Genomic DNA, 12,059 nt, shown 5'->3' with positions numbered 1-12,059 from the left:
CAGTTGTATCCAACTCTTTGTGATTCCATGGACTGTACTCCACTGGTCAGGCTCCTCTATCCATGGGGATTCTCCAGGCAAGAATACCAGAGTGGATTGCCATACCCTCCTGCAGGGGATCTTCCCAACCCAGGGATCAAACCCAGGTCTCCTGCATTGCAGGCAGATTCTTTACCATCTGGGCCACCAGGGAAGCAACTATTAGGCCTAGTCAAGACAAAAATTGGGCTTATTCAAGACAAAAGAGTCACCCATGATTGAGTAAACTCCTAATGAGCTTCATAGGGTTGTATGTCCCCAACCCCCAAATCCATGGGAATGGGTGTCTTACCAATTCCCTGGTAATGGGGCAGAAAAATAGTTAAGGTAAGCTGTACAAAGTGTTAGTAAAACACAGGTGTTGAAGGATAAGGGTTATTTAATGGGGTGAAGCTATTCCACTTCTGCCCCTTTTGATTATCTCAGGGTGTAGATACATGAGTAACCTTTATCGGTATTAGCAAATTTTCATTTCCAGGCACTGGTCTACATCTATAATCCTTGAAACAAGCCCACCCTATAAGTATCATTACTGTTCATCTCACAGTTGAGAATAATGAGGCCCAGGGCAATTAAGTTCCCTGCTCCAGAAGGAGTAACACCCAGGCAGCCTGACTCCAGAGGCATGCTTGGAACTCTCAGGACACTTGTCCACTGCTGCTGCTACTAAGTCGCTTCAATCGTGTCTGACTCTGTGCGACCCCATAGACAGCAGCCCAGCAGGCTCCCTCATCCCTGGGATTCTCCAGGCAAGAACACTGGAGTGGGTTGCCATTTCCTTCTCCAGTAGGACACTTGCCACAAACTGTTAAAGCAAAATGTGCCCACCCACATACTAACAAAAAGTCCTGTATAAATCACTTTCCAACAGAAAATTCCAACTCCTATGCTAAGTACTTGGTAGGAGCTGGTGGGAGGGCAGGAAATCAGGAAATCATGAGTTCTTACACCAGAGGAAACACAGAAGACTTCTGATAAAATCCATTAGCTTTGAGGCCTGGACCTATATCTACTCATTACTCAGACCACTCTTATTTTCTGATGCACTCAGACTGTTCTCACCTATTTGATCACAAGTAGAACCAGAATATATCAAAGCAAAGGGGCTAGTGATTCTGCCAGACCCTGTATGAAACATCATTTTCTATGCAGTACTTTTGGGGCCAACTTAACCTATTTTGGGGCTTCCCTGGTGGCTCAGTGGTAAAGAATCCTCGTGCAATGCAAGAGACTCAGGTTCAATCCCTGGGTCAGGAAGATCTCCTGGAGAAGGAAATGGCAACCCACTCCAGTAGTCTTGACTGGGAAATCCCATGGACAGAGGAGCCTGGTGGGCTACAGTCCATGAGGTCACAAAGAGTTGGACATGACTTAGTGACTAAACAACAGCAACCTGTTTTTTGCAGAAGTCAATAGACCTTCGAACTACTGAAATATCAAGCTACCCTTTGAGTATTTAGATGGTAACTCTGGATATCCTCCACCTCTCTTTAGCCAGGCAGGATCCCAATTCCATGGCACCTTAGGGGAATGAGATACTAGCTGTATCCTCTTAAAAGCAGGGACTCAACAGTCCTGTGGATGCTCACATCCAAGCAGAAGGACTGAGGACTACAAGGACAAATAGAATTATGTAACCATTTTCCTTCTAAATTTTTTCATAGAGTTTCAAGCTAAGTGTGAACCTGTCAAGAAAAATGTTCTCTGTATCAATTTTCTCCCATCACATATGCAAAGCTGTTCTTTTAAAAACTCGCTCCCAAAGCTCTTATTTTCAAAACGAACATATCACTGTTGGTTCCCCTCCTCTCCAAGAATTCTCCATGAGCATAACAGGAAAAGCACACAGTCAGACTATACTTTCACATGAAAAATACATCACCCAAGGAAATTATGGAACAATTGGATTGACAGGGACAAAAATAAGACTGAGCCATGATACCAGCTCATCTGTCACAAGTTCTGTTAGCCATCAAGATGAGGGATGTGGGCAAGGAAATAGATACAGACCCCTCCGTGGCATTTTCATTGTTTTTGGCTCATTCACTTCCAACACCTACTCATGTAGGTATTGAAATCTCTTGAGAAAAATCTCCAAGTGTCCCTGACTGACATCTCTAAAAAGCCTTGAGGCTTAAATCATTAAAAAGTTGAGACATTACTTTGCCGACAAAGGTCCATCTAATCAAAACTATGGTTTTTCCAGTAGTCATCTATGGATGTGAGAGTTGGGCCACAAAGAAGGCTGAGCAACAAAGAATTGATGCTTTTGAACTGTAGTATTGGAGAAGACTCTTGAGAGTCCCTGGGACTGCAAGGAGATCAAACCGGTTGATCATAAAGGAAATCAGTCCTGAATATTCATGGGAAGGACTGATGCTGAAGCTGAAGTTCCAGTGCTTGGCCCACCTGATGTGAAGAGCTGCCATTGGAAAAGATGCTGCTGATGCTGGGAAAGACTGAAGGCAGGAGAAGGGGACAACAGAGGATGAGATGGTTTGATGGCATCACTGACTCAATGGACATGAGTTTGAGCAAGCTCCAGGAGATGGTGAAGGGCTAGGAAGCCTGGCATGCCACAGTCCATGGGATGGCAAAGAGTCGAACACAACTGAGTGACTGAACAACAACAACAAATAGGACTCAAACACTGGGACTCCTCATCACAGAAAGGGTTCTGTACAAGGGACGACCATTCTTTATAAACATGAAAATCAAAAATGTAAATATTTTACTTCCATATTCAATAAATATTGAATAAATAAGGAAATAGTTATGCATCATAAGTAATTTTTCATAAAAACATACAACTGATTCAAATAAGTTTCTATGAACATAATATTTAATTTGAGGTAGAGTCTTAAAGAGGCAATGGTCCCTTTTGTGGCATGAGATAATTTTGCCTAGCATTTACTTAAAATAATAAGAAGCAGTAAAAAGTACCATACAATTTACTTAGTGTTTATGAATATACCAGAGAAGATTACTTCTGAATATAGAGTATACTTTCCAAAGTTTTAGCCATTAACTACAGCTGTAGCTCTCTGTCTTGCTTCTATTCAGACAATAAAGATCAGGTTTCTATTATAAATACTGATTCAGTGAAACTTTATAATTTATGAAACCTAAGTATTTATAATTCTATCAGCAAAACTGTATATCTTCGACCTGGTGCCTATTAGCAAAGAGATGGGTGAGCTGGAAACCACGGGAGGGAAATCCAGATCACCCTATTTTATTACCAGATAAAGAATGTTGTTCCTAGACTTTTTGAACAGAAAACAATCTTCCAGATTCTTCTCATTGAAATATAACAGCAAGGTATCATTTCATATCTTTATTCCTATGAAGGATGATACAGAGGCAAAAACATTTAGGTAAGAAAAGTCATTTACTCACAGTGTATAAGCAGGCCAGATTTCAGAAAAACTGGCTTGTTAAAAAACATGTTTTTTTTAATCTGAATAATTACCATGTAATTAAATTTCCAGTTAGTCTGCTCATGGCCAAAAAAAGAGCAATGTTCTCACATAATTATCATATCCAAGAAGATCCTGGCCTAGTCTCTGGTATCTGATAGGGCCCACACGGGGTCTCATTGATATGATGGCTCATTATGTGGACCTCGAAAACAAAGAATAAAATCACAGTGATCTGTGAGACTGATAAAATTGCCTAAATTGCATCCTGTTATCTTACTGGTGTCTATCTTCTCAAAGCCGCAAGACCACCAGATTCCAGACCTCTGGCTACGTGACCATCCCTTCAGAGAATTTTTCATTGGTGGGGTATAAGAAGGACTCCATCAGAAAGGGAGGATGCTGGTTCTCTTTAAGAGCCAATCACCCTTTCTTTTCCCTCTAATAAATTTCCCTTTTCTTGCCTGACTGCCCGGCTTGTTCTCTCTTTTTTGCACTAGTCTTACATTCTGGTGCTGAAACCGGGGAGGGAAGAGCCACCACAACTGGGTGGGCTCCTCTCCCGAGCCCACCTCTGGTGGTCCCCTCCTGGGACCTCGTCGAGAAACTGAGACGAGCCCTGGGACGGGACTCTCCACTTGCCTTGCTGGACTGACATCCACACACCGGCCCACATTTCACCCATTGGTTACAAGGGTGAGGGAAATCCCATTCTCTTGGATCCTCTCTCTTGCCTCATTTCAAAGTCCTAGGGCCCTCGGCCTTGTGCCCCACCTGACTTTGAAATAGGGGACGCCCATTTCAAAACAGACTATTACTCTGAGAAAATCCTGAGAACGGGGACGCCTTTTCTCTCGGACCTTTCTCCTCGCTTTCTCTCGCCCTTGCCTAACCTATTCAGCCTCAATGGGAAAGTCTTAATCCCAGCCCTCAAAATCTACTCCTATAGGACGCCTTCTCTGAAACCTGAAAGCTTTGGACTTCCAAGGGGAGATAAGATCAAATAGACTTATTTACTATTCTAACACTCTCTGGCCACAATACAAACTTGGTAACAGGTCCCAATGGCCAGAAAATAGAACTCTCGATTATGATACTCTAGGGGACCTCGATAACTTCTGCTACCGTGACAGCAAGTGGTTAGAAATCCCTTTATGTTCAGGTTTTCTTCGCTCTCTGCTCTCGACCCTCTCTCTGTGAATCCTGTTCTACTTCTCAAATACTTTTAACCCACTCTGGACCACATCCTCCTAATACAATGTCTCCCAATCCCTGTTCAGGCTTTTCTTCTGCTTCCTTTGACCCTTCCGACCCACCCCCTATTGCTCCCAATCCCCTTGCAGTTGCTCCAGATCCAGTTCCACAACCTCCACCTTATGTACCCTCCTCCCTCCCTCCTTCTCAAGTGCAGGCCTCCCCTGCCCCAGCTCCCAGCCCCTCTCCCCAGCCTGTGCCTGAGGTAAGCTCTAAGAGCTCAGCCCCACCCTCCACCCTGAGGGTCCCAACGCTTTACCCTGACCTCTCGAGGTCCCCTGCCGGTACCCAGTCCCCGGTACCCAGTCCCGAACAAATTTAAAACAGGAAACTTCACCTCAGGACCCCGCTCCTTCCCCTGCCCCATTCCTCCCTTTGTGGGAAGTAGCTAGAGCAGAAAGCATTGTTTGAGTTCATGTCCCATTCCCCCTCACAGATCTATCTCAGATTGAAAAGTATCTTGACTCTTTCTCCTCAGACCCTGAGAATTATCTAAAAGAATTCAAGTATCTTAACCCAGTGTCCCTGATGGCTCAGACAGTAAAGTGTCTGCCTGCAGTGTGGGAGACCCGGGTTGGATCCGTTGGTTGGGAAGATCCCCTGGAGAAGGAAATGGCAACCCACTCCAGTACTGTTGCCTGGAAAATTCCGTGGACTGAGGAGCCTGGTAGACTACAGTCCATGGGGTCGCAAAGAGTCAGACACGACTGAGCGACTTCACTTCACTTCACTTACCGACTTACGACTTAACCTGGCATGATAGTTACATCATCCTTTCCTCCACTCTTCTCCCAGAAGAGAAGAAACGAGTATCGCAAGCCTCTCAGGCGTATGCTGATGAGATACACAGGACAGATGACACTAAGCCCATTGGGGCCACAGCTGTCCCCCGAGATGACCCCAACTGGGGTTATCAGGCAGGAAGACCTGAACGAGCAGCTCCTAATCATATGATTGCTTGCCTCACTGCCGGCCATCAAAAGGCAAGACATAAAGCCATCAACGTTGATAAGGTCCAGGAAATAACTCCAAGACTAGATGAAAACCTGGCTCAATTTCTAGCCAGGTTAGTGGAAGCGCTACAAAAATATGCAAAATGAGACCTCATGTGGGCCCTATCAATATCAACATTACAAAATTCAGCGATAAAGTGCTTTTGTTAGGAAGTCGGTATTCAGGAGAACACTTTTGATTTCATGTATTTTGTGACTAGAATTAAACACAGTGACTGTTACTTGTTTTGTCTGTGGGTAGGGGTCGGGAAGTTTGTTGCTTTGTTTATGTTGGTTTCTTTGTTTGTCTTCCTAATTGTGGGATGTGATATGAACTTTTACCTAAAATGAAGACCTACCAAGGGGTCAATCTGGATTTCATACTCCAACCTACTGACAGAGGCTATGAAAGCTTGAAGAATTCTGAGAAACCTCTCCTGGGCTCAGTACAAGACGCTGTATTTGAACAGTAATTTCTCCCACGTGCATGGAAAGAGCGCGTGGAAACATTTGCGTCAGACACGTTTAATTTTTTTAAACTTCCATGTAATTTGAATGCCCTGCCTTTAGACAGAAATAAACTATGACAAGAGAGAAGTGAAGTCGCTTAGTCGTGTCCGACTCTTTGCGACTACCATCCATGGGATTTCCCAGGCAAGAATATTGGAGTGGGCAGCCATTTCCTTCGCCAGGGGATCTTCCCAACCCAGGGATCGAAGCCAGGTTTCCTGCATTGCAGACAGATGCTTTACCATCTCAGCCACCAGGGAAGCCCCTAAGACAAGAGAGAAGCAACCTAGTAAAAGTCACATAAAAAACACCTAGTATAACTCCGACTGGAAACCAAGTCTTTTAAAGAGGAGTCTAGCAAACATGGTGGGAGGAGGGGGTGCCGGGCAAGCGTGAATATTTGTTGTGAATGAATTCTCTTTCCATTTCACCAAGCTGTATACACTCTAAGAATCAAAATCACCATATTGCCCTCTAGAGCTTATCCATTCAGGGTAATTATACCTTTTCTACAGTAATGGTTTCTTTTTCAATGTGGAGAGAATTAATTATTTTAACTATCAAGTTGAATAATCCTTGTATGCAGAATAATCACCGAGTGTTCTTTATATGGAGGGAACTCAATTGGCTTGCCAGAAATCTCAGCGTGACCCTCTGGCACAATGGTAACTAGCACGATGCATTAATTATGTGGGGTGAAAATTGTTTGTTAATTACATGGTTCCAAAGAATGAAGGTTGCCTTTTCTGCCCAACTTCTTTTGTGAAGGGTCAATTCTTTACTTCAAAATTTTGATTTTTTACTCTCTGTTTGGTTCCCTAATAGTTCTTTTCCACATAATGAATAGTTAGCTTAGCCAAGGTTTTTTTTTTTTTTTGTTTTTTTTCTAGTTTTGCTTTAGAGTGCACTGGTTTTCAGGAAAATTCACTCCAAGAATGTGTTCCTTGCAAATTTTCCTCAGGGATGCATTGCGTTTTTCAGGCTGAACCTGGCAAACCTAGGGCTTCTTACTCAGCTCCAGTCCCATCACCTAGCAGTGGAAAGGGGCCAAAACCAAGGTTTTGTAAATTCCTGCCAAACAGGCCGCTGCTGTCACTCACTTATTTCCAGGAAGGCACATCTGCAGATGGCACATCCCACAGCAAGGCTGGCCTTGAGACCCGAGGGCCCACAGTAAGTGCCAGTTATTGCCATGTGCTCAAAACCAGTGTGGACCCCAAATGTCCTCTGCATGAGGGAACTCCACTTTAAAATGTTATACTATGAGACTTAATGACTGTCAAGCCTAATCCCTTTTGTACATTAATATGTAAACATTAAACAATAATTGGATTCCAAAGAAAGTCACTCAAAAACACACACCCACTTGGTCTCGAGAGGGGCAAGTCTTATCAGAAAAATAATAAGCAGAAACTGAGTGGAATCCGGGGGGCAGAGGGGAAAGTAGCTTGGAAAGTAGTTTTATTGATTCTGAAAGAGACTAGAACTCAGTGGAGTTTCTTTTTGTGTTGTGTGTTAGCTGCTCAGTCACGTCCCACTCCTTGCAACCTGGTGGACTGTAGCCCACCAGGCTCCTCTGTCCATGTGATTCTCCAGGCAAGAATACTGGAGTGGGTAGCCATTCCCTCCTGCAGGGGATCTTCCTGACCCCAGCATTGGAACCCAGGTCTCCTGCATTGCAGGCAGATTCTTTAGTCTGATCTTCTGAAGAGGAAAAGTTAAAATTTTACATAACCTCCTGCTCCTTCTGCCTCTGTAACTCAGCTTGCTCCTTGCAAAGTTTGGATCACATAGGTCGTGTAGTCTCAGAAAGTGAGGACTTACAATACTAAAAACTGGACCTTATCTCACTCGCCCTTGTCCTGCTCTTTGCAACTGCCTGGCCCCTGCAAACTTGCTTAATCATGCCTGTCCATGTAAAGGTCAGGCATCCTCCTCCCCATCTTGACTGATGTTCCCACGTGTGTGAAACCCCTTAGTTTAAACCAACCTTTTAACAGCTAGTGTTGCCCACTATGTGTGAATGTGAATGTGAAGTCGTTCAGTCATGTCCGACTCTTTGTGACCCCATGGACTGTAACCTACCAGGGTCCTCTGTCCATGGGATTTTCCAGGCAATAGTACTGGAGTGGATTCCATGTCTGTCTATAAAAACTCTGTAACCCCTTTGTTCGAGACTCAGAACTTGGAGTGTTAACTCCTCTGGGCCTGCTGGCTTAATAAACCTGAGTTCTCCAGCTCTCCAAGTGTGGTGCTTGGTTTCTTGAGTATTGGTTTCTGCAACACTAACAGGGAGTTTCTTTATAGATGGCTAATTAAAGTTCATTAACAACACTGTTGATATTGAAGTGAACAAAGAAGAAATTATAAAACAGACTTAAAAGTTTGCTACTTTTTCCCGTTAAATATGAATAATAAATTAAGGTATCTTTTCACTATGTTTCTAATACTCACAGTAATAAAAAAAAAATGCAGTATAACATGGGAGAAAATTTTGTCTCAGTCTTAACATTTGAGATATATGCTTGAACGTTTCTCCAAAAAGTCTAGCATTTTAGTGAGTTTTGTGAGATCCTAGAAGAATAAATTAAAAAAAAAAAACAAAAAACCTCTCATGTCAGTACCCTAATTATAAAGCCATTGAAAAATACATTGTTCATTGAGCTTTTCTTTTATTTTACAATACATATATGTTAATCTATGGAAAAGATGGCATCCCTCCCGTACAAATGACTAAAATGAACAAAGGAATATTAAGATGAAAATTATCTCCTTGTTCACAATGAAAACATTCTGTGATATTTATGTCAAAAAGATGGAGGATGAATTCTGCTACACAAAATTGAGTTAATCAGTTTAACACAGGTCAAAAAGTGAAAGTGTCTTAGTCAATGTCAAAATCATCCTATTAAATTTAATCCCCATTCTTTATAGAATACAAATAGAATATTCCTTAACACAGCAAAAATTGCCTGTCATCATACTTAATAATTTCTTAAAGAATTATAACCAAATTTAGGAAAACAAAACAAAACTATAATTATTAGTAAAACAATTATTAGTAAATTTTGTTGATAATATTAACTTAAATAAGAAAATGAAAAAAATAAGATAAATTTGGGGGGAAATGAGATATGTTTATTTGCACAAGGTATGATTATCTATAAAATCTAAGTGAGATTACAAAAAAAAAAAGAAAGAAAGAAAAAACTATTAGAACTAAAGCATATTTCATGAATACCTGGTGCAAAAGAAATATATGGAACAAGTAGCTGTGATGTATGAGTCATTCCTGTTTGTCTCATCCCCACTCTATCGAACAGTCCTGCACTGGAAACTACAGAGAAATCCCACATAGCAGTGAGTAGTAGAATTACACGGAGCAGGCAATGGCACCCCACTCCTGTACTCTTGCCTGGAAAATCCCATGGGCTGGAGGAGCCTGGTAGGTTGCAGTCCATGGGGTCGTTAAGAGTCGGACGCGACTGAGCGACTTCACTTTCACTTTTCACTTTCATACATTGGAGAAGGAAATGGCAACCCACTCCAGTACCCGTACCTGGAAAATCCCATGGGCGGAGGAGCCTGGTGGGCTGCAGTCCCTGGGGTCGCAAAGAGTCGGACAGGACTGAGCGACTTCACTTTCGCTTTTCACTTTCATGCATTGGAGAAGGAAATGGCAACCCACTCCAGTGTTCTTGCCTGGAGAATCCCAGGGACGGGGGAGCCTGGTGGGCTGCCTTCTATGGGGTCGCACAGAGTCGGACACGACTGAAGTGACTTAGTAGCAGCAGCAGTAGAATTACAAAACCTGCTATGTTGGGGAGAAAGACTAGAAAATAAGAATTTATGGGGAGAGAGGATATTTACACCTCACATATGCTTTTCTATTACAGTTGACCATTGAAGAGCATGAGTTTGAATCGCACAGGTCCACTTATACCTGGATTTTTTTCAACAGTAGATGTTACATTATTACATAATCCAAAGTTGGTTAAAGTCATGGATATGGAAAGGAGGGCAAGCTACAAATTATACCCAGATATTCCACTGCTTATAAGGTTGATAGCACTAACCCGAGTTTTTCAAGGGTCAAATATACTTGATCATTCACTATGTGTAAAGGCTGAGAAAATTTTCATTCAAGTTTTGTTTTCTATTCCAAATACATATATATTTTACATAAAAATTTTTTTATTACTAGCTAGATGCATTACTTAATTCCCACAGTTGCCTACTCTCACTCCTCTTTCACTTCTTCTATGTTTCTGAACATAACAGACGCTTATGAAGCTATTCCATAATATTGTGGCTTAACGTATTCCTTGGTATAGTATCATAATTCCCTGGGGCATAAAAATCATAATTTGAAAATGCAGCTCTAGTTCTATTAAATCTCAACATAACAGTTCCCTAATTCAGGGGCATTTGTTGAAATATATAATTGAATCTTTATAGATTTCCAAGTTTAATTGAAATGGACATGGTTCTAGTTGTTTGCATGCTAGTCTTCATTTGAGAGAGAAAATAAAAGTATTTATATTCATTGTAGAAGCCAGTTTAGGAACTCTGAGCCAGCCCATGGAACAAAAGAGATAAAGTGTCTTTTTAAAAACCCAGACAATTATTTCTTCAATTAATATCTGTCGGTATTAGAGCACCTTCTAATGCATAATTTAATTTCATGGACTGATGGCTTTCTTGGAAGCACAGCCTTGTGCAGTTTATAATTTGCAATAGTCAACTTCTCTACAGGACTAAAGATTAATTTTTTTTTTTAGGTTTAAACATCTTTTTCTCTACCATGGAGTAAAACATTATAAAATGATAACCTTTTGGTCTACAACAGGATTTGGACGCCCAGGGCTTGGAATTCTCATAACCAGAATGAAATGTTGTCTGGCTATAAAGTGGTTATATAATGGCAAGGATAATATAAATTAAAAATCAAAATATCTATACTTTTCTACAATAATAGTCAGATGATATAATATACCTTTCTAACTCTTTGAGGGATAAAGCATTAAGGCTGTGAGGATATGGGTGATACATAAAAATCTAGCCAATAAACTCTGTGAAACATGATAAATCACAAGGAGATTTGGAAAGTAAGTTATTTTCTAATGCCCATGGAACCATTATACAAAGCAATCACATATTAGGCAAGCACAAAATAAGGTACAAAATACCTTCAGTGGTTCTTCCACAGCAGGTATTAAATACTGAGGTTAATGCAATGACATTAACTTTTATATGCAATGCAATGACATTATTTACTTTTATAATTAAAAAATACTCAACCATTTGTATAAGAATCATTCTACTATAAAAGTTTTTGCTCTAAAAGAAATCAAAAGGACAATCATAGAATTCTTAGAAACAGGATAAGGGTAATACTACATATCAAAAAGTATGGGTCTAATAAATGTAAAAATTAGTGGGGAAAAAACAAATCATTAAGTGCATTATTAGAAAAATTATTATTATTAGCAATTAAAAAAATTTTAAGTAGGAAAAAGTCTTAAAGTCAAAGCAAGGCTGATGAATTCAAAAAAAGATAATTAATATAGTTGATTTGCTTCTCTCTATATGCCAAAGAAAGGCAATGCCAAAGAATGCTCAAACTACTGCACAATTGCACTCATCTCACACGCTAATAAAGTAACGCTCAAAATTCTCCAAGCCAGGCTTCAGCAACACGTGAACCATGAAATTCCACATGTTCAAGCTGGTTTTGGAAAAGGCAGAGGAAGCAGAGATCAAATTGCCCACATCAAAAAACCTGGATCATCAAAAAAGCAAGAGAGTTCCAGAAAAACATCTATTTCTGCTTTATTGACTATGC

The sequence above is a fragment of the Bos javanicus genome, chromosome 8 (assembly GCF_032452875.1).
Source record: "Bos javanicus breed banteng chromosome 8, ARS-OSU_banteng_1.0, whole genome shotgun sequence".
Lineage (NCBI taxonomy): Eukaryota > Metazoa > Chordata > Mammalia > Artiodactyla > Bovidae > Bos > Bos javanicus.
Note: the sequence above shows the minus strand (reverse complement) of the source record.